Source organism: Montipora capricornis, chromosome 3 (genome assembly GCF_036669925.1).
Source record: "Montipora capricornis isolate CH-2021 chromosome 3, ASM3666992v2, whole genome shotgun sequence".
Lineage (NCBI taxonomy): Eukaryota > Metazoa > Cnidaria > Anthozoa > Scleractinia > Acroporidae > Montipora > Montipora capricornis.
Window position 1 is genome coordinate 8,640,878 of NC_090885.1, and position 22,793 is coordinate 8,663,670.

Below are 22,793 nucleotides of genomic sequence, written 5' to 3' on the forward strand. Positions count from 1 at the left end.
GCATTTAATTAATCGCGAAGTCACTGATGCCCTCATGTATTCAGACGAACATTTCGCAGTTAATTAATCGCGAAGTCACTGATGCCCTCATATATTCAGGCGAATATTGTGCAGTTAATTAATCGCGAAGTACCTAATTCCCCCCCGGGGGGGGGGGGGGGGTAGTTTAGGAATTTCTGGGTGGGGATGTGCCGCTGGGACCCTGGAACCCTTAGCCTATACCAGAACTAGTTCAGCTGAATTTTGCTACCCTATACTAGAGTAAACTCCCACCGATTTCCGTCTAAATACCGATACTTGACAGTTAATAATATCCAGAAGCATTTCATGATAGCCATTTATCGACGCTGTTGAAGCTGAGTTGCGTAAACTTAAACTTTGCCGACTCGACGTTTTTATATTTTTGAGCGGGAATTTCTGGTTTCCTTAGTCTTGATAAAATCTTCAAGCGACTGGTCAGTTTTGTGAAAAATGATACCCTATGCTAGACCCAAACGCTCTGATTTATATATATCCTATGCTAGAGTAAACTGCTTGAAAACCATACCCTTCACAGCGGCACATACCTATATAACCCATATATGGCATTCCCCCCCCCCCCCCCCCCGGGCTGATTTCCTAATTTATATAGACGAACATTTCATTGATTTCCTTATATGTGTAGCCTGTTCCAGGCTCTCAGATAGTCGAGAAAACGAAAAGAACTGCGTGTGAAAAGCGAGTGGGGGCTTGGGTCGAGGCGAGGCGGGAGAGCCTGAATTCCTCATTCCGGTATACCAGCTCCTGGTATACCCTCTGATTGGTCAATTTTGACAGTTTACATCAACACTTTCGTCATCATTTTAATTCACGCGCGGAGCACGAAAGAAAGAGGTCAACTCTGTCGCCGAGTGTCTTAAAGTATTCCCAAACGTACAAGCCCTCAGATTCGAGCAAAAGTTGTGTCTGTTCAACTTTAATAAGTCGAAAAAACGATCCGTTTGCAATGCTTCCAACTGGTTTTGGTAAAAGCATAAATTTTCAGTTACTGCCGCGCGTTGCGAAAGCGCTTCAATGTTGTGATACATCTCTCCACACCGCTTTCAATATAGTATCACCGGATACGATATATAGTTCGCATTTGACACAAATATTATGTCCCCTGCACGCCACAATTGTTAGCATTCAACGGCGCTCTGACGAACGATATTTTTTGTTATTCTTTCTTATGCAAATACTTGGCTGCGTATTCGAATTCACCAGCTAGGGTCAATTAAATTTCTGCCTTCATCGCCTTCGAAAAAATGAGAGCAAAAAGAAAAAACCAAAAAAATTTGCCGAAAACAGGCTTGTATTTCCGTTGCATGTCTTAAAGCTTTAAAAGATCAAGCGATTTTCAGGAAGCGAAAGTGATGGCTACGTGTCTGTATACTGCAAATGCAATTGAAGCCATCCACATGAAATATCAATCTTTCACATTCATTATCGGTTGTCCTGATGCATCAGAGCTGAAGTTTATTGATGAGACCATCTTATCATCTAGGCCAGAAACTTCAATGGTCGGGTTTCTGTTTTCCTTGGAAAAGTCAACAGAGCGTCGGGAACTCGCAGCTTTCGAACTGGTCGTGTCTTTTGGTCGAATTTGCTAAATCTCCCGTCGGTGATTTCCTTGACACTCGTTTCCCGTTTGCTTTGACAATGCCTTCGTTCGCTTGTAAAGTTATTTTCCTAAAAGTGCCTTAAATTCTGGTTAAAGTACTCGCACAAGCGAGAATTAACGCATCACCTTTGAACAACAATAAAAGAATCGCGCTTGAACTCGCGTGGGACCACACAATGCCGCCCTTTTTCAACACTTTGACATTGACATTTTGACATGCGAAAGGTTATTTGCAAAGTGGGCGGAATGAAGAATTTAAAGAGATGCTTACAGGCTCTCCTGCCTCGCCTCGACCCAAGCCCCCACTCGCTTTTCACACGCAGTTCTTTTCGTTTTCTCGACTATCTGAGAGCCTGGAACAGGCTATATATGTGAAGATGTACATTTCGCAGTTTATTAATCTCTAAGTCACTGTTGCCCTCGCATATTCAGACGAACATTTCGCAGTTTATTAATCTTTTAGTCACTGTTGCCCTCATATATTCAGACGAACATTTCGCAGTTAATTAATCGCGAAGTCACTGATTCCCTATTAAAATATGTTCAGACGAACATTTCGCAGTTAATTAATCGCGAAATCACTGATTCTCTCATATATTCAGACGAACATTTCGAAGCTAATTAATCGCGAAGTCACTGATTCCCTCATATATTCAGACGAACATTTCGCAGTTAATTAATGGCGAAGTCATTGATTTCGTCAAATATGAAGATGTACATTTCGCATTTAATTAATTGCGAAGTCACTGATTCGTTTATGTCTGTAGACGAACATTTCGCAGTTAACTAACTGCAAAGTCCTTCGCTTCTGAATATGTATAGAGACATTTTTGCTAAATTTCATTTGTCTCTATAGAGTGACATAAATGCAAACTTTGCAATTGTAAAATCTCTCATCAGAAACTGTGATGAATGTCTTTACAACCAGTCAGCATATGCATGTGTCTGGACCAATACAAATATATAAATCAAATAAAGCAAGAAGGTCTGTTCTGTGAAAAGTGTAGGTATTTTTTTACCAACAAAACAAAGACCGAAAACAGAAGCTATTGAGTATTTCGTGACAGTTTGCTAACGTGACCTTGGCATATGTAACCGATTCGCGGGTCAGTAGAAGTCATAAGACCTTGTGGTGGCTTTAAATCTTAACTAAACAAATTCAAAATCGAAGTCAACGGTTTCGAATGCATTTTAATTCTGCTTTTTCCCCCTGAAGAAAACTATTTTACCATTGTGGTAACGGAGTTTCATCAAGCGATGACAATTTCAGTTCGAAGTTGTGATCTCATTGATTTTGCTGCGGCAATGTGGCTGAACAAACGTTTTTCAGTCGTCATATAAAAAGTTATTTACGGCTCTCACCCACACAGCTGAAAGCTAGAAATAACATTTTCACTGTAAAAACATATTACAAGCAGCAGTAAGTAGTCCTTTTGCTCTAAACTTTGCGTTTAGTATGAATTCCTTCAGCGGCCGTCTAATTTGCATACATTTTATTAAATTAAATTCTCAAATTGCTTACTCCAGCGTCAGGGCTGTATTTAATTTCCAGAGTTAAAACTTTCCCGTAATTTACTTCAATAGGCAAGGCTTTATCCTATATGGGTTTTACTAGGAAGCGGCATATACCAGAGGGCTTTTTCAACAGTTCAAAGTTCGCTTTCATTTTCTAACATTTCAAGAGACACAAATATGTCCTTTTTAAACTTGTCGATTGTAAATGTAAAAAACTTATTTCTTCAAATTTTCTTTTAGGGCTTTAAAGATTAAGAAGGAAATAATATTCGCCTGAAGTTTCGATGTTAGGGATTGTTTCTTATGCGTTCACCGTTTTCTCGAAGTTGAGGTCCGATTCTCTTGTTTTTAAGCGCGAAAAACCAGCAATAAATTAGCCTGTTCCAGGCTCTCAGATAGTCGAGAAAACGAAAAGAACTGCGTGTGAAAAGCGAGTGGGGGCTTGGGTCGAGGCGAGGCGGGAGAGCCTGTAAGCATCTCTTTAAATTCTTCATTCCGCCCACTTTGCAAATAACCTTTCGCATGTCAAAATGTCAATGTCAAAGTGTTGAAAATGGGCGGCATTGTGTGGTCCCACGCGAGTTCAAGCGCGATTCTTTTATTGTTGTTCAGAGGTGATGCGTTAATTTACGTTAGCCAGAATTTAAGGCACTTTTAGGAAAATAACTTTACGCGAACGAAGGCATTGTCAAAGCAACCGGGAAACGAGGGTCAAGGAAATCACCGACGGGAGATTTAGCAAATTCGACCAAAAGAAACGACCAGTTCGAAAGCTGCGAGTTCCAGACGCTGTGATGACTTTTTCAAGGAAAACAGAAACCCGACCATTGAAGTTTCTGGCCTAGATGATAAGATGGTCTCATCAATAAACTTCAGCTCTGATGCAACAGGACAACCGATAATGAATGTGAAAGATTGATATTTCATGTGGATGGGTTCAATTGCATTTGCAGTATACAGACACGCGCACGTAGCCATCACCTTCGCTTCCTGAAATCGCTTGATCTTTTAAAGTTTTAAGACATACAACGGAAATACAAGCCTGTTTTCGGCAAATTTTTGCGCTCTTTCAAAGTGGTTTTTTCTTTTTGCTCTCATTTTTTCGACGGCGATGAAGGCAGAAATTTAATTGACCCTAGCTAGCTGGTGAATTCGAATACGCAGCCAAGTATTTGCATAAGAAAGAATAACAAAATATTGTATTTTTCTCGTTCGTCAGAGTTTTCAGAGAGCGCCGTTGAATGCTAACAATTGTGGCGTGCAGGGGACATAATATTTGTGTCAAATGCGAACTATATATCGTATCCGGTGATACTATATTGAAAGCGGTGTGGAGAGATGTCGTATCACAACATTGAAGCGCTTTCGCAACGCGCGGCAGTAACTGAAAATTTATGCTTTTACCAAAACCAGTTGGAAGCATTGCAAACGGATCGTTTTTTCGACTTATTAAAGTTGAACAGACACAACTTTTGCTCGAATCTGAGGGCTTGTACGTTTGGGAATACTTTAAGACACTCAGCGACAGAATTGACCTCTTTCTTTCGTGCTCCGCGCGTGAATCAAAATGATTACGAAAGTGTTGATGTAAACTGTCAAAATTGACCAATCAGAGGGTATACCAGGAGCTGGTATACCGGAATGAAGAATTTAAAGAGATGCTTACAGGCTCTCCCGCCTCGCCTCGACCCAAGCCCCCACTCGCTTTTCACACGCAGTTCTTTTCGTTTTCTCGACTATCTGAGAGCCTGGAACAGGCTAGCAATAAATCGATTTTTTAAACTCTTTGTTATTTCTCCCGTACAATGAATCGCTTGAACCCAAAACTATTTTTTCTTGAATTAGGTCAAAAGGGATGTTTTAACAAAAGAAAAAAAAAATCGATTTTTTTACGAGTGTCTTGCGATTTTCGATTTTCTCGGAAAATGGCTCTTAAGCTTCAATTTGAGAAAGAACGCCATACATTGCTTTGTATTCTAAAGCTTTTTACAAATATTATTCATGAATTATCTTTGAAAAATGTGTGGTTACGCCCAATTTTCTTTTTGGATTTCAATAACACTTGTTAAGATCTACATTTCCTGCATAATCACACACCGAGGCAAAAATATCTTTAATGAGTAGGCACCGTCCTTAAGTCCTACACATTTTCTACCAAACATGCCATTCAAAGGAGATTTGAAAGCTTATTATAAAATGTGACAACTTGTTATTACAAGGTGCGACTGCCTAATTTATTACAAAGTGCGACAACTTGTTTTTACAAGTGCGACAGCTATTTTATTACAAAGTGCGACAAGGGTTATTAATTAATTTAAAAAGTGCGACAGCTATTTTATTACAAAGTGCGACAGGTGTTATTACAAAGTGCGAGAATATTGTTATTACAAAGTGCGACGGGTATTACGAAGTGCGATAGAACAAACGACCAAAGGGCTCAATTTCCAATGAACCAGACTAAAATTTAAAAAGATATATGACCCCCTTGTTTGATTAATTTTAGTCCAATGAAAATTATCATTGTTCTTATGCAATTGGGTTTCTAAAGTTGTAAATTACCAGTTTTAAGTTTTAGTATACGTAGGCGATGATTTGGTCTTTCTTCAACTTAAAGAAAACACAAAAACAAACAACTTAAGGTGAATTTCAAAGAAAGTGCAAAACAATACTACATGCTCTTGCTTAGTCCTTGTGATGGAAAGCACCTCCTTAGTTTGGTGCTTTCTTGAATACGACCTTGTGCGCGTTGTGAACGTTGTGCAGTCATTATTTGTTGTCGGTCTGTTTTCAGTGTTAGATTACGTAGCCTTAGGCATCAGTTTCCCGTGTATAACAGATGGTTAATTTACAACATTATTTCCCTAAGAGACCAATTTTGATGTATTAAAATTCAGTCCTAAGCAAAAAGCTTTATCTGGAGGTTGAATCTTAAAAAGTGGGCGATTAACTTCAGCAGCCATATTTCGATCTCATCTATGAAATTCCCATTTACTTTTCCTCTGACCATTCAGACCTGTTCAATTGCAGGAGCCGCTTAATTTTTTTTCTCCTCTGAATTTTTATTCATTTCCACTTAAAAGGAAAGACATCACCGCAGACAAAGCATTGTTCAAATAGAATAATCATTAACTCTTCTAAAGCCGAAAGCAATTTTCCCGCGAGATTCTCAAAGCAAGCTATTGCGGTGACTTAAAATATTTTTCAGCGACGAGACCATCAAATTTTTTTCGGCTCTAAATTTTTTATCTTAAATACATCTGGTTGCTGAGTAATTCTCCAGTAGTTGACAGAATTATCCTGGCTTCTTTTAACTTTGTAATAAAAATGTAAATTAAAAAGCTTGGAATGGTGCCACTGTTCCTTTAATCCCACCAGAATTATCGTCAACTCAGTCTTACAAGACTTGATCGAAGCTGCTGCCTTCCTTAAAGCTTCAGAGGATTCTGCTCAAAAATTGTCCGAAACTTGCTAAAAAAACGTCCCCAAAACTGTCCTAAAAGTTGATAATACCGTAATTACTTTATTTTTCATTTCTATGAATACTGTTTTTCGGTATGTACGTAGGCTGACTTTTGTGCGCATTCAAAAAAATTATATGCAGCCCAAACTTGAGGCTACAACAAAGTCATATTTCATTTTTAAGTATGTGGTATTTTGTGTTGTATATTATCAGATGTTATTTTATAGAAACAGCCGAATCCAAAATAGTTGAAACCTTCCCATAGAGAACGGTTGTCTTGCGAACCATAATGTTAAATCAGACGATGTGATCACGTCAACTTTTGTTTTTAGTTAAAAGATAATTCTCCAGAGATAAGCTGGTATCGTTCACCCTATGCTTGCATAAGGTAGCAATTTTCATTTGAAGCGTGCATCCTGTTGTAGAGCAGAATGATTTCCAGGAATTGTTATGAGAAATCGCCGTGTTACCGCCTTTTCTCGTGGCTAATACTGCTCTTGAAAAGTAAATTAAAAATTTCAGACTTAATTTTAAAAAATATATGACCACCTTGTTTGATGAATTTTAGTCTAACGGAAATTATCATTGTTCTTATGCATTTGGGTTTCCAAAGTTGTAAATTACAAATTTTAAGGATAGACGATGATTCGGTGAATTTCCAACGGCTATCAACTAAAGCCCTGTTAAATTCCACTTTGGAAGTGTTCTAAAACAAGAAAGTATAAAACAACACCACCTGCTTTTAATTCCTTGTGATGCAGAACGCCTCCTTGGTTTTGGTGCTTTTCTTGAATACAACTCGCGTTTGTAATGTGTTTAATGTGAACAAGAAATACAACACTGAATCTTGTCTACCGAGTACCGCACGTGTCTTTCGTTCGACTACTAATACTCCAAAGCATGCTGGGGCCGTTACATGAGTCACACAACGCATGCGATATTACATCCCTCCTTTCCTTGGACACTACAATCTAACACGTAAATAAAACTGAACGTTAAGCTAACAAAGTCTTCAATGTTCCGAAATCTTAAGCTGCCAAACATGACTGCCCGTGAAAAACCGCATACAGGTTCTCTGAAAAATTCACTACATGATCCACAACAACACGGACTAACAGTTCAGATCTCTTCAATCAATCTCCTCGGCTGGCGGACAGTTCGCTTAGGTCTGGAGATACTGAGCTGAGGCGGATGTAGCCCGATTTCCTCTTCACTTCCGGTTGATGGGGACGTTTCTTTCTTGAGGGATAGAATGTTCTCGCAGCTATCATCACGAGTGTCGTTCTCTTGGATCAGCGTCTGCGGAATGCTGCGGAACATGGAGACATTTCTGGTTACCTTGCACCTATCACTTCGTTGGGCGGTGACCATGGTTCCGTTTCTTTCCCGTAACTACCAGTGGAGTTGGGTTAAATGGTGTCGAAAGTTTGTTTAGCCGGGGTTGTTTCACGAGAACAGTGTCTCCTACGTCGATAGGGTTTGCTTCAGCATGTAGACGTTTGTCTGCATAGCATTTCATGATGCCTTTTGCCTTGGCATCCCGCTTACGCACATTACTGTCGTCAGGCTGAGTGAAAGATTCAGTATCTGGCATCTTCGTTCGCAGGTCGTGACCAAACAGGAGACGGTATGGAGTAAGCCCTGTGGTGGTATGAGGAGTGCAGCGGTATGCTCGCAGAAACTGATGCATAGCATAGATCCAGCTCTGCCCTTGGATCTTGGCCGACTTGATTGCCTTCATTAAGGATTTGTTGAAGTTTTCAACTTGCCCGTTAGCCTTCGGCCAGAGGGAAGTTATCTTGCGATGTTTGATACCGCAGGTCTTAAGAAAACCTTTCCAGACTTGGCTGTTGAAAGGCGGTCCGTTGTCGGTTTTGACAACGTCAGGGTATCCATAGGTGCAGAATACTTTGTCCACGACTTGAATAACATGTTCAGCAGCAGTAGAGCGTACAACCTCTACAATAGGAAAACGAGAATACTCCTCTGTAATGACCATCAAGTACTGACCAGACGGAAGAGGACCACAGAAGTCTATGCTGAGGTTGATCCACGGACCACGTGGAAGGTTCGACATGTTGAGAGGTTCTGTGTGTTGTCTGGTAGTGTTAGCTTGACATAGTGTGCAGCGTCTTACGGCGTTATCAACGGCAGTGTCGAGGCCTGGGAACCAAACTTTGCTCCTAATCAACGCTTTAGTCTTACTCAGTATGCCTTGATGACCTTCGTGGGCCAACTGTACGGCTCTGGCTTGTAGGCATTACGATTCGCGTGTTCCTGAGCAGCAAGTTCCCGTGACGGTTCACAGTCAGTTCATCTCTGACGTTCTGGAATTGACGCAGTGCGGCCTGGTCAACGTCATACTTGTTGACTTCATGCCAGAGTCCGGTGCTGCATAGTTCGATAACGGTTTGAATTACCTTGTCTTTCGCAGTGGCGGCTCGTACTTCCTCGAGTGTGATTGAATTAGGTACAGAGGTCTGTGAAATGAATTCCACGTATTCCTCTGCGATCTTCTCTTCTCGACTTGACCGGACGTCCTTGGTTGCGGGGTGTCTGGACATGTATTCTGCAGGGTTGTCTTTGCCTGGCCGGAATACAATTGTGAGATCATAGGGCTGCAGCCTGAGCGACCATCGAGCAATTAGCAACGGAGGGCGTGGCTTGCTCCAGATGTGCACCAGCAGTTTATGATCAGTAACTACCGTGCATGAGGAACCACGTACATAGATATCGAAATGTTCACAGGCCCATACGACTGCAAGAGCTTCACGTTCCGTTTGTGAGTATAGAGACTCAACGTCACTTAGCGCACGACTACCATACGCTATGGGCTGGTCGTCTTGAACTAGGATTCCTGCGATGCCAACGGGACTTGCGTCTACAAGGTTCTTGGTTTCTTTGTATGGTGAGAAATATGGCATTTTTGTGGCTGCAGAGAGCGCGGCCTTAACGCTGTTGAACGCCTCAGTCTGCGGTTGCTCCTATTTCCAGGTTTGCGTCACTGCGTGTGAGCTTGCGAAGGGGTTTCGTGATGGTGGCAAAGTTCCGGATGAAACGGGCACTGTACTGGGCCATGCCGAGAAAGGAACGCAGCTCAGTCGGATTTCGAGGTTCAGCCGCGTCTTAAGGCGCTTTAACTTTCTCGGGGGCGGGGGCGAGACCGTCTTCAGAGAATATGTACCCGAAGAACTAGATGCTTGGCTTGTTGAACTCGCATTTCGTGAGATTGACGGTGAGGCCGGACTCGTGAAGTCTGCGGAGCGTTTGGTCGAGTGCGGCGACGTGTTCGTTCTGTTTTCTGCCATAAGCCACGATGTCGTCACTAACATTTCGTACTCCGGGAATATTGGCATCAGCATCTGGATGGTATGTTGGAAAATCTCTGCGGCGGAGATGATTCCAAAACTGAGCCTCTTATACTGGTACAATCCCACGTGCGTGGAGAAGGTGGTAATGTATGTGCATGACGGATGAAGCTCGAGCTGGTGGTACCCGGATTTTAAGTCATTTCAACCGATTCCGATAAAAGCTGGCCAGTGATTGGCTAATTGCCACATCTTGTTACTGACCAAGTTTCATGACGATCGGAAATGATGCAATTTTCCCCGAAAATTTTCCGATGGTAAAAGAGTATACTATTTCCGGAACCCTCAACCGGAAATGAGCTTTAAGTCTCGATATTGTGACATCTGGTTGTCGACTAATTCTCCAGTAAAAGACAGAATTATCCTTCTTTTAACTTTTTAATAAAAATGCGATTTAAAAGCTTGGAATGGTGCCACCAGAATTATCGTCAACTCAGTCTTACCAGACTTGATACAAGCTGCTGCCTTCCTTAAAGCTTCGACATTATTCTCCTCAAAAATCGTCCGAAAATTGCTAAAAAATATCCCCAAAACTGTCTCAAAAGTGGATAATACAGCAAATACTTTATATTTCATTTGCATGCGTACTTTTTTCGGTAGGCTGAGTTTTGTGGGCATTCAAACAAATTATATGTGGCTTGTGGCTACAACAAAGTCATATTTAATTTTAAAGTGAGTGGTATTTTGTGTTGTATATTATTACATGTTATTTTTGTATAGGAACAGCCGAATCATAAATAGTTCAAACCTTGTTACAGGGAAGGGTTGTCTTACCGACCACAATGTTAAATCAGACGATGACATCACGTCAAGTTCTCTTTTGTTTAAATGATATTTCTCCAGAAATGAGCAGGTATCGTTCACCTTATGCTTGCACTGAAATCGAATTGCTGACGCCCGAGAGCCAACTGTAGAAAGGACCACTCTAAGTTGTAGCAAATTTTATTCGAGGCGTGTAGCTTGTTGTAGAGCAGAGTAATTTCCAAGAATTGCTAGATAAATCGCCATGTTACCGCCTTTTAGCCTGGCAAATAAAACTGCTCTTGAAAAGCATCTTATAAATTCAAAAAATCAGACTAAAATTTAAAATTATACGACTTCCTTATTTGATGAATTTTAGTCCAATGGAAATTATCATCAAGTCTTAAGTTTTAGTAGACGATGATTTGGTGTTTCTTTAATATTCTCGTTTGCTAACTGTTTCAAAAAAGAAAAAATTAAAAAAAAAAACAAAAACAAAAAACTTTCGGTGAATTTCCAACGGCTATCAACTAAAGCCATGTTAAATTCCACTTTGGAAGTGCGAAACAACACCACATGCTCTTACTTCCTTATGATGCATAACGCCTCCTTCGTTTGGTGCTTTCTTGAATAAAATTCGCGTTATGCAAATTAGTCATTTGTTGGGCATTTGAAATTTGTTCTCTTTATTGTTATAGCCTAAATGCATCAGTCGTGTCATCCCCGTGTATAATAGATGGTTAATTTACAACATCCTTTCCCTAATTAACTTCAACTGTCATATTTTGCGTGGGCGTAAGCCTTTAGCGCTCGTTTCACTACGCCTTCCTGTGCGTACTTAAACGGAGACACTACGCTACCCCCGTGTTTGTCACCGCTGTTTGTGTATTGTTTCTGATGAAACTGAGATGGCCAAAGAAAAGAGCCTTAACATTGAGTTATTCCTGCTCGTTTGCTAATTCTTTCAAATCACAATAATACAAAAACAAAAACAAAAACGTTCGGTGAATTTCTAACGGCTATCAACTAAAGCCCTGTTAAATACCACTTTGCAAGTGTCATAAAGCAAGAAAGTGCGAAACAACACCACATGGTTTTACTTCCTTGTGATGCATAACCCCTCCTTGTTTTGGTGCTTTCTTGAATAAAACTCGCGTTATGCAAATTAGTCATTTGTTGGGCATTTGAAATTTGTTCTCTTTATTGTTATAGCCTAAATGCATCCGTCATGTCATTCCCGTGTATAATAGATGGTTAATTTACAACATCCTTTCCCTAATTAACTTCAACTGTCATATTTTGGGTGGGCGTAAGCCTTTAGCGCTCGTTTCACTACGCCTTCCTGTGCGTACCTAAACGGAGACACTACGCTACCCCCGTGTTTGTCACCGCTGTTTGTGTATTGTTTCTGATGAAACTGAGATGGCCAAAGAAAAGAGCATTAATATTGAGTTATTCCTGCTCGTTTGCTAATTCTTTCAAATAACAAAGATAAAAAAACAAAACAAAAATCTTTCGGTGAATTTCTAACAGCTATCAACTAAAGCCATGTAAAATACCACTTTGCAAGTGTCATAAAGCAAGAAAGTGTGAAACAACACCACATGGTTTTACTTCCTTGTGATGCAGAACGCCTCCTTGGTTTTGGTGCTTTCTTGAATAAAACTCGCGTTATGCAATTTTGAAACTTGGCTTCACATTTTCCTTTCACATTATCCGCCATGTTTCCAGAAGAAAAGCACTCCGAATAAACTTTGCCCAAGTAAGAAATCTTTTTCCAAATGCGGTTTTTCCCCCGGTTTTGGGGGAAAAATGGCGTCATTCCGAGCATGCACCTGCAAGTAATACAGGACTCTCTCTTCTCCCTCCTAGGTTCCAGGCCCATTTTATGGAAATGGCTTTTATCCAGTCTTTAGAGCCCTTCTCAAACTGGGTTACCAAAAGGTCCCTTGAGGATCTTTCATCTTTCCTCACGATCTTTATGCAATAAAAGCATTCAAAATTTCCTGGTATTACTTGATAAAAGTATGTTTTTTTTGTTTTTTGTTTCGAAAAAAAGGCTTTTCTGCTTATATGAAAAATACGTTTTCTCTCCCCTTTTTATGCATGATCTTCGCGTAAATTACTTTCTGTTCCTCAATAAACCTGGAACAACCAGTTATAGTCTTAGTTCTCTTTTTTCCTACGTATGAGCTAAGTTGCGGAATGCGCTACCTGATTTTATCCGTACCTACGAGTTTATTGGTTTTAAAATTGAATCCAGGGGCGCATTTTGTACAGCGGCTCTTCTTTTTGATGAATATATCTTTAAATATTATGTATTTAGTAGGTATCTGTATATGCTATGTATTTTAGCTGTAAATGTAATGTCTCGAAGATATTAGGTCCTGTAGTTATTCGGAAAAAGTTTATGACTGTATGTATGTTACCTTTACAAGGGCGCATGTGCACACTTTGTAATCTGCGACTCCTGTGCTTACCATATGACAGATAAAATAACTTTTTTCTTGAATATATAAGTCATCTAACTCTAACGCTATATTGACCAGGGCGGTTTGGAGCTGTGAGTAGGCGTGGGATTTGTCACATATGGTTTAGGGGCCGACATATCTCTCCCTGAATGCCGTACCGGGAGGCAAGGTCGGTAGCAGAAAGCAGCGAAGGGCCAACTGCGTCCAAAAGCGATCGCACGGGCCCGAAATCCCGGGATGACTCGTTTGGTGCGACGCTCCAGCGCTGGTGTCAGCGCATGCGCAAATGTTCTGGCTCTTCGATACCTAGCCTACCAAAAAAAATTAACATGCTGGTACCAGCAATTGACATTTCAGTTGATTTTATAGGCATAAACGCAACGTAAGAAGCGTGCGTGTCTGGTCTTGTCTCAGACAGAGGCGAGAGTTGGTTTCATGCAGACTGGGACGCCTAAAATGCTCTGTTGTAAACATGGCGGTTCACGAGTGAAGTTGTCTCTCTGGCCTTTCTGTGGACGAATTCCAGGACCTACTGACACAATCTGGGCAAGTTTTGAAAGCTAAAACCTTCAATCGATGCGTTATTTTGCTGGTAGGACTTGGTGGCCCGACACTTATGAAAAAAACTATGAAATGAGAATTGGGAGTCTTCCCTTGTCATGGAATGGCAGAATTACCCAGAATTCTTTTTGGGCACGAGCGAGGCAACTTAAGAAGCACGAGACTGGCCCTCATCGAATGGCTGAAGCGCGGCCAGAGGAAATGATTTCTAGCCAGATACTCAGGAGTAGGCCTGGTGTGTGCTGTTAACTTAGATTTTGGATTTCTGAACAAGTTTTTATCATAAAAAGTTCGCGACAAAGTTGTGCTTTCATTTCGTTGTTATTCTCGTGTCAAAGAAACGGTATAATAATGTAAATAAGAGAATAACGATATCTATATTTGCAGATTACCTGTACTCCTACTAAGAAAGTCAAGCTCTACACTGCTTCTGAGGTGTATGCAGCATGGTCTAGATATTGGTCTAAGTACTGGAGATGTCGTGGACTCAAGCTCCACGACCCATTTGCACTTACCATATAAAACTTCACCGCGCATCGGTTTTACGCCACAAAATGTAACAACTAACGCAAAATGTAACAACGTTTGACGCAAAATGCAACCGACTTCTTTAACGCGAAATGTAACAACTTCTTTAACTTGAAAAGCAACAACGCAAAATGGTCTATATATTTAAAGAAGGAAATAAAGGCATATCAGCCTATTGGATAAACAATGGCTTTGACACGGATAAACGTTTATTTCTGCAATGTAACAACCAACAAGGTTCTGAGTTCGTCTTTTTAAACTATGCATACCATTTCATGATAGGCTCTTTCCAAAAAAGATGGACATGCTAAGCATGCACTAAGTACCCTATCAACGTGTGTAAACATATCATAACCTCACCAACATTATAAACAGAGAGAAGATGTTTTTTGGCTCCCCTCTCTACCATTCGATTTGCGCATTTATCACCAGTAGACAAGATTGGGTTCCTTTAGCCTTTATATTTTGAAATGAACTCTGTAGTCCCTAGGGCGTGGTCGTACCATCTCTTCGTATTTATCTAAAGGCACATCCCATTCTTCTGTGCGGGAGTTACCTGTTTGAACAAGATTCAGTTTTCGGCCAAAATATATTTCGAGGGGTGATTTCCAAGAGCGAGAGTTCATCCTTTGGGTCTTGGTTCAGCGCCTGGGCGTTATTTGGCATCTCCATCACCCAATTGACGCCAGCCTTTCCCACAGTAAGAAAATCAAACCTTAGTTTTTTCTTGAATGTCCTGTGAGGTCTCTCTATTTTCCCTTGTGATTGAGGGTGGTAGGGGCGACCTTTGATTACTTTTATTTGGAGCGCTTTACAAAGACGTCACACTGCGCCATCTAATTCCGTCCCTTGGTCGTGTTGTATTATGCGTTGAGCGCCATGTTCCCTGTAAATGCGTATTAGCTCGCGTGCTACCTGGGAACTTAGCTTTCGCTCCATTGGGACTAGCCAGTGATATCTACTGAAAACATCAATGACAGATAGCACATACCTGAACACCTTTCTTTCATACTTGGTATGCAATTTTTTCATGTCCACTAAGTCGACTTGATGTACATGTCGTATCTGAACATCTCGTGTAGGAATTGGACGAAGCCGTGCCCTATTTTCAAAGCGAGCATTGAGTTTCTGGTGAAGAGTTGATTTAGACAGCACTTTGTGAATAGTCCCCTCTGAGATAATACTATAACAGTCTTTTAGTATGTGATATATTTTTCTTGATCCAGAACCTTTAGATGATTTCAAGGGCCTTTGACAACTTCTTTAATAGCCGATTTCTTTACGATGGGCTTTCCTTCAAAGCCTAATAAACCGCCTTCCAAGGAGAGCTTATCTTTGTTACGTCAAACCTCACCCGTGCGGAGTTTTGTTTTGCTCTTCGCTCCGGTATCTTCGCTCCGTACCGGGAAGTTTGAATCGCCCTTTGATCATCTGCACAAAGATTCCGTAAGTCTCCTCGTCCAGGGTCGTTATAGCAAAAGCAGGATTCATACAACTGAAGAGGATTACCAGAAGAATACTTCCTAACATAAAAGGTTTCATCACAAAATAATCACTGTACTAGTCTTGAAAATCTGCAGGAGCTGATATGTAGCAGGCGTCAGGTAATGTCTAGACAGTCTGGACATACATATCCTGTCACAATGTAGACAAGGTGGTACGATAGTGGAAGTGACTGGAGAGCACTATGAGTGGGAAATAACGGTGCATTTTACGGGCTAAAATGGAGAATTTGATAGGTTATAATGTGTTTGTTAAGCCAATGAAAAAGTGAAAATCAAACGATGTTACAATGAAAGCCAACAAAAATCGAGAAGCCTTTACAATGTACGTAGAAGGTTTCTTGGGGCGTTGTTGAGGGGGACATTGGGATTTTCGGTTTTGCGGTTTTGGCTATTTTTTAGATCAGTTTTTCGATTTTGGTGTTCATTGCGGTTTGCGTATTTTTCGTTTTTTAGCATCTGGTTTTCGGTTTTCGTAGAAAATTCTAGCAGTTTCTCGGTTTTGTTATCCGATGTGCTTTTTGGGTTTTCCTATTTTGTCCTATTTGGGTTCGTTTCTCTTAGATTTGAGCGGCAATTGATCTCGAATAGAGTGTTTTCACTCACGTGATCAGTAACCTTGTTTTTCCTCCGAAACAAAAGAAAACGTTTGAGTTATAATAGAACTCGATTCCCAGAGACATCACATGAAAACACTCTATAGCCGCAAGACACCAAAGTTATGGAGAGGAATGCGTGACAAACTAAATATCACGGTAGAGGACCACGCGTGTCGAATGACGCCCGAGTTAGTCATAGCCCTGAACTTCGGAGTGGATGAAGATGAAGGACCCCATGAAGACCTGAACAAGCATGAAGCGCATGAAGTGAGTGAGGAAGTTAGTGACCCTGATGAAGGCCAGCAAGAATTTGATGAAAGTAGTGACGAAGTCAGTGCAGATGACAACAATTCCCAGGGCCAGCAAGATGAATTAGGGACATCGACAAATTTTCTCTTTGGTGCAACGTCGCGGTATGGAAGGGTGTGAGGTTCAATATTCGACTGCTGTTTCAAGTAAGTATCTGTTTATTACCACATTTAACCTTAGAGCAAGTTCCTTCTGCCATACCATGTAAAACAAGGAACAAATTGTACCGGCATGTTTTAGACCAAGATTAAAAATTGTAGTCGAATCTCCAAACTGTCAGGTCTTAGGTATCAAACAGAAAATGTTCAATTAGAGATTTTCGATTGAAGTTTCCGGAGCGATAGCTTTTTGCGATTGCAAAATTGTAATTCCGTAGTGAGGCCTTGTGTGCAAATTCTCCTAATTTAACTTGGCTCCATTACCAGCTGCTTTTCGGAAAATGAGCCCACAAAGTCCGCGCTTGAGAGAGCGGCAGTTATAAAGCCTATGATTTAAGCAGATACTAAAAGATATGAAGGCTTTAGACAAGTCCATGACATTCCCAAATATTTTGATGAAATAAGTGTTAAGTAATGGTCCGGCTAAGAAGCAGGCAGAAAAACAATAGCCCGCGGCAATAGCGTCGGTTAATTAAAATGTGCCAACATTTTTAATCAAATTAAGTTCGGCTGTTCTCATTGGTGTAAGCAGCTAAAAGCGCGAAATTTGAATTTCAATGAAAAATGTAATCGACTTGCCGTCTAAAAAATTAGATTCTGTTTCGTAGAACAAATCATTATGCCTTCAAAAACTATGTTTGTAAATATCGTCAAGATTCTATGCGCCATTTGCCGATTGGCGAATGGCGCATAGAACAATGCCCAAATTTGGCCGAGAGACAGAGATCAAGGGCATGGGGAAGAAGAAATCCAAAAAAGGCTTTTTTTTCATTTTTTTCTCATCTTTTTTCGACATTTTCCGATATTAGCCAATCAGATGCCTCGATTGGAGCAGCAGCTTCTAAGTACTTTTGCCGCTGGGCTGCCTGCTTCTTAGCCGGACCATTACTTAATGTAGTTTGCTCTGTATGCCCCACTTGTCACCATTGTATCGGTTTTCTGACGGTTTTGGATGATTTTTTCTTCGGTTTTGGGGTTTCTATATATAATATACCCCAATGTCTTCCGCGTTGTTGAAAGAAATCACAGCGATCTTTTCAAAGCCCAAATCATGTCTAAAAACATACAATTCAATGAAGAATTGGTAAATTCTCAATCTTCTTAGAAAAAGGAAGAAGTTCTAAAATTGTCCTCTCTTGATATTACTGAACCATCTTTGTTCAGTTCTGGGCAGCTGTTATTGTTATCTGTCAGCTATATTAAACATAGGACGCCATTGGATTCGTGGATGAAGTATTTTACTAGTGGGAAGCTTCTAGGAATTTGCAGTTTGTTAGAAGATGGCTAGTACCATGCAAGGTCCCTTTCAAAACGGGAAGGCTTTATTGCCGGACCAGCTTTTGTCGCACACTTTACAAAAAGACATATTTAAATAAAAGTAAATATTGTCTCACAATGTCAGATTACTGGCCTAAAGTATTAAGCACTATAAAAGCGGGCCAAGGTTTTTAAATTTCGAATTAACTGGTGTCTCTGTGTGTGAGTATTTCCAGTGTCTTTTCATTAACCCATATAGGCCTTGCCAAACGGATCCAACATCATCCAACATTATTGGACGCTGTTGAAAAGTGTTGAACGACAACGAGGTGGCCAGACGAATCCAACGTGTTGGATCCAACATGTTGGACTCAAGGGTCTGGAACCAAAATCTACTTAACATCCTTAGAAAACAAACTCTCGCCATGTTGGCGTTTTCAAGTTCCTTTTAAAATTATCAATAGAGTCACTTTCTCTGATAGCCAGAGGACGGCTGTTACAGAATCAGGGAACTGAACAGCAAATGCGCGGTCTCCAGAGGTCTTGCACCATGCAGGTGTGAGGAACCTTGTGAAGACCCAGGACGTCACTGCGTAGGGAGTAGCTTCCCGGGGCCTTGACTTGCAAAAGATCCTGCAGATTCATTGGCGTCATGCCCCTGAGAGCTGTGAACACAAGAAGAGCTATCTGTTCGAAGAGAGATTGCATGCTCAAGACTTGGCTCGTTCACCGTTCTGAAGCTTGAACTGACGTGGAAATGCGCAAAACAGATGTAACGAATAAACCATCACCATGGATACCGATAGCCGCAGCACAAGCGCGCATGCAAAAATGTTAAATGTGATGCCACACTGTTGTTCACTCCTTAGAACAAAAGAAACGTTGGATGATGTTGAAGACGATGTTTGATGCAACATGGTGGCCAAACGAGTGCAACATGTTAGATTCAACAATGTTGGATGATGTTGCACCAACACGTTAAACCCTTTTAGCCATTCCTTGACGGCACGAAACGTAGTAGTGGACGAACGCAAAAAAAAAAAAAAAAAATTCTACCCTTCGAGGCCCCCACACAGTGTCAGTCTTATCACCAGTCCCCCGGTTCCTGGTTACTTTTTAAAGAAATATGATGATGATATTATAACAGAGTTTGCGACGTCTTGCCCTCTGCTTGTATTGTAAACCTTCTGTTTGTGTTGTAGCTTGCCGCAGAGGAAACTCGACACATAGGTGAAATAAACAACTAACTACTGCATATTCCTTTGCATTTATTTTTCGAAAATAGGCGCAGATGGCATTTCCGAGACCCTAAATTAACAAATTTTCACGGGGAGCGTACTCCTTCACAATCTCACGCTACGCCCCTGAAGTCGTTTAAACAACCATTGTTCAGGTACCAGCAATAAAGCTGTCAAGGAGACACCACATTTACGCCTTAACCACCTAATCTGACAACCCACTCTGCTTTACTTGGCCTGTACCAATTCCAAAAACGCGGGAATATTATTACCCTTGGCTGATTTTCCCACTTTACCTCTGCTGGTATTGATGGTTTTATTTTGGGAATCCGGAAAATACATACTTCATATTGTTTAGACTATCGAGGCTGTGCTGAAGGTTTTTTTTTGACAAGGGATAGCCTTTCGCACACAGCGCATAGAGATGCAACTTATACTTTACTGGTAATACTTGATCCGAAGAGTTGTTATATTTTGCGCTGTTACATTTCGCGTTGACGAAGTCGGTTACATTTTGCGTTAAAAAGGTTGTTACAATTGACGTTGAAGAAATTGTTACATTTTGCATCAAAAGTTGTTACAATTCGGGTTAATGTTACATTTTGCGTTAATGTTGCTTCTTGCGTTAGATGTTACATTTTGTGGCGTAACAACCGGTGACTCGGTCGGTTGGGCACCGGGCTGCCATATTTATCGCCAAATCGATAGCGCCGAAAATATGAATAATTCATTCACTGATTGGAGTTAAAAAATCTAACTAGCACATTGCAGGTGAGTATAACTTTTTTCCTTGCCTTTAAATGAGAGGTTGTTAATTTTTTAATAGCACAAAAAACCTTGACGTAAATCACTTACCGCTGAAAGCTTTTTCTGCCGTTCAAACTGCAACCGAGATCACATGACATCGCCAGCGTAAACCAGCTAAAGGTCTCCACTCAAAGACCTCAGACTGACGATATATTTCATGCCGTTGTTTTACTTAACCTTTTTTCAACATCACTGTTAATAACACTTAACTGTGACCCGTTTATATTCTCCATTAAATAATGCAAAAAAAAAAAAGAAAAGATGTTAGGCTGATTGTTTGAGTCTTTTTAGCAAATAATGCTCTTCCTTTTGACATTTAATTAAAGGAGGCGCTTTCACGTTTGTGGTTCAATCTTTTAACTGTCATATCATCTTTCTTGTAGATTATCTTTGTAAACGCTTTTTAGTCTATCTTATGAAAAATATTCATGCTTTGCTTGGTTGTTTTTCGTATGATACGGGGTCAGTTTGTTTTGTCTTAGATCAGTATCCAAAGAGTCCATCCCTTATTCTTCCTCCTGAATACTTTCTGATATTGTCTTTTTGCACGAGTATCAAATATATTAATTGACAACTAGACCGAGTGACTGACTTTTAACTGTCATATCATCTTTTTTGCAGATTATCTTAGTAAACGCTATACAGTCTATGTCATTAAAAAATATTCACTCTATACTTGGTTGTTATTCTTCTGATACGTGGTTCGTTTGTTTTGTCCTGAAACAGTTTCAAAACAGCCCATTCCTTCTTCATTACAGCACTAAATGGTAGAAACATTTTTCTTGCTGAATACTGTCTAGTATTTTTTGTACGAGTATGAAATATATTAATTTACAATTAGACCACCTGCTCTTCTGAACTGTTTACCTCACTGCCATTAGCCGTACATCACGAAGCAGCACACGACGTACATATTTGGTTTTACTTACGGCAATACAGAATAATCAAATTATTTAAATTTTGCACTCGTAAACCTTATAAAAGTCCTTTGAATAAAAGAAACGTTGTTGGATTATTCTTTAATTCAGGTATAATGAGGTTAGTAAAATAAATGACTTACCAGTGGTTTGGGTTTGATTGCTGTATGGTGAGGCCACCAAAAACGAGCAACACATTTTGTTTTGTTTTTGACAAACCAAAAAGAAAAACTGTTCTAAAATCAGCATCCGGGTATTTTGTTTTCGAGGTTAATGGATCGGAGGAAGTCACCAAGTGATATCTTAATCACATATTTTTTGATTAAAGATATCCCCTGGTACAGCATACTGAAAAATGTAAACGCAAGCGACGTGGTTAACCGGGGAAACCTGGGTTGAGTTCCCGCCAAAGTACAAATCTAACGGGACATAGTTTCGAAGTGGAGGTAGATGTTGCTAATTCATTGACTCCTGAACCGGCCAGTCCCCCTCTTCCCCATTGACGAGAAAATCGTCTGGCATTAGATAGAGTACAAGCTATTGAGCCTCACACCTGTGGGTCAATGGGTAAAATCGCGACGGCAAACTTCCCTTCCTCGGTGCGATTATCGATGTCGATAAGATGCCTTCTCTCAAAGACCTGAGAAACCTTTTCTTGCTCTGTTACGATGATGGCTGAATATCTGAAGAAGCGTTTTAGTTTCTGTGCTATATAAGAGATATGAGTCCAAGAATCCTAAATTTCCAGGTGAAACATTGTTGCATGATGTTGCGACATGTGTTGAATGGACTGGCCAAACGCACGCAACATATCGCAACAGGGTGACCAAACGTACGCAACATGTTGTGCCTAACAATGTTGCAAGATGTTGCGTTGAAATGTTGCGAGCGTTTGGCCAGGCCTTATGATCCTTTTGATCTTGAGAATATGGAAGAGTCTGAATGCTTAATAGAATTCAGCTATCACATAATATTGTGTGTGAACAAACAACCAAATGCAATGAAATAGAAGCGATCTTTATGCCGGTTGAGGCGTTTTTCTTACCAATATCGTTATTCTGAAATGATATATCGCTTTTGTGGATCAGTTCCAGAACTTTCTATGATAACTAACACGACTATGGATTATGTATTCAGTGCTCATGTTCATAGAATTTTTATAGTGTAACCTTGACATTCTGATCCATAATGTTTACAAAAGTACGCAGACGCCATACATTCTAAAGGCGCACCATTCACTACATGCCTTGGTTTCATCGACGGAACGTTAACTAGGCCAATATCTCGACCTCACCAACATCGAAGGGTCGTTTACTATCTGCAATCGCATGGGCTCGAAATCTATTTTAATAGATTTTGAGCCCATGCAATTACAAATACGCGTGAAATTAATCCTTAAAAGGATTAATTTCACGCGTATTTTCAAAGTTTTACAAAATTGCCCCAGTGCCACGAGATTGCCCCAGTGCCACAAGTGAAATTTGTCCTTAATTGCACAAGGGCACATTGCGATTACATCTTTATCACATAAAGGGAAAAATTATTGCATGAGCGAAGCCCGTTCAATACCGCGACAAATAACAATCAACTTATCATGCTTTCATTCGGTTAAAGTTCAATTCAATAAATCGATGCTGTCAACAGAAATAGCGCTTAATTTAATTAAACAGTATTTTACGTGGACAAAAAACAGTTTAATCAGAGTCAGAATCTGGAAGCCTGA

The 22,793-nt window shown here is 40.4% G+C and overlaps 1 protein-coding gene across 2 annotated transcripts in view; it reads right to left on the minus strand.

Annotated features, from left to right (window-relative positions):
- LOC138041096 (pyroglutamylated RF-amide peptide receptor-like) overlaps positions 1-21,290 on the minus strand; it is a 71,721-nt gene extending 50,431 nt beyond the window's left edge. The window contains exon 1 of one of the 2 annotated variants that reach the window (XM_068886866.1): positions 21,214-21,290. The gene's annotated coding sequence lies outside the window, so the exon portion shown is untranslated. Of the gene's footprint in view, positions 1-7,350; positions 7,419-21,213 lie in introns of those variants that run through there. The other variant, XM_068886865.1, reaches the window with a different exon arrangement.
- Positions 21,291-22,793: the final 1,503 nt, after the last annotated feature.